Source organism: Bison bison, unplaced genomic scaffold (genome assembly GCF_000754665.1).
Source record: "Bison bison bison isolate TAMUID 2011002044 unplaced genomic scaffold, Bison_UMD1.0 scf7180017864185, whole genome shotgun sequence".
NCBI classification, from domain to species: Eukaryota; Metazoa; Chordata; class Mammalia; order Artiodactyla; family Bovidae; genus Bison; species Bison bison.
In genome coordinates, this window is record NW_011494757.1 from 1,180,062 (window position 1) to 1,180,339 (window position 278).

Genomic DNA, 278 nt, shown 5'->3' on the forward strand with positions numbered 1-278 from the left:
GTTGATTCCAGGCCTGCTTGGCAGTGTCTCTCTGACTCGGTCTGTGTGCGGGGAGCTGAGACACGGGCTTGTGGGGCTGGGCACAGAGTCAGCCCAGCTGGTGGGGAATGCAGACCGTCTGGTGGGCAGGAGGCGGCTGGGCCGGCGGGCGCGCGTTCTCACGGACCTGCATTCTGCCACCAACGGAGGCTCTTCTGTAATAGCCCCAGTCCAAGGGCGGATTCCTCCCGGGAGTGGGACACGGCTCGGGTCTCCCGGGGGCACCAGTGTGCCGCCCC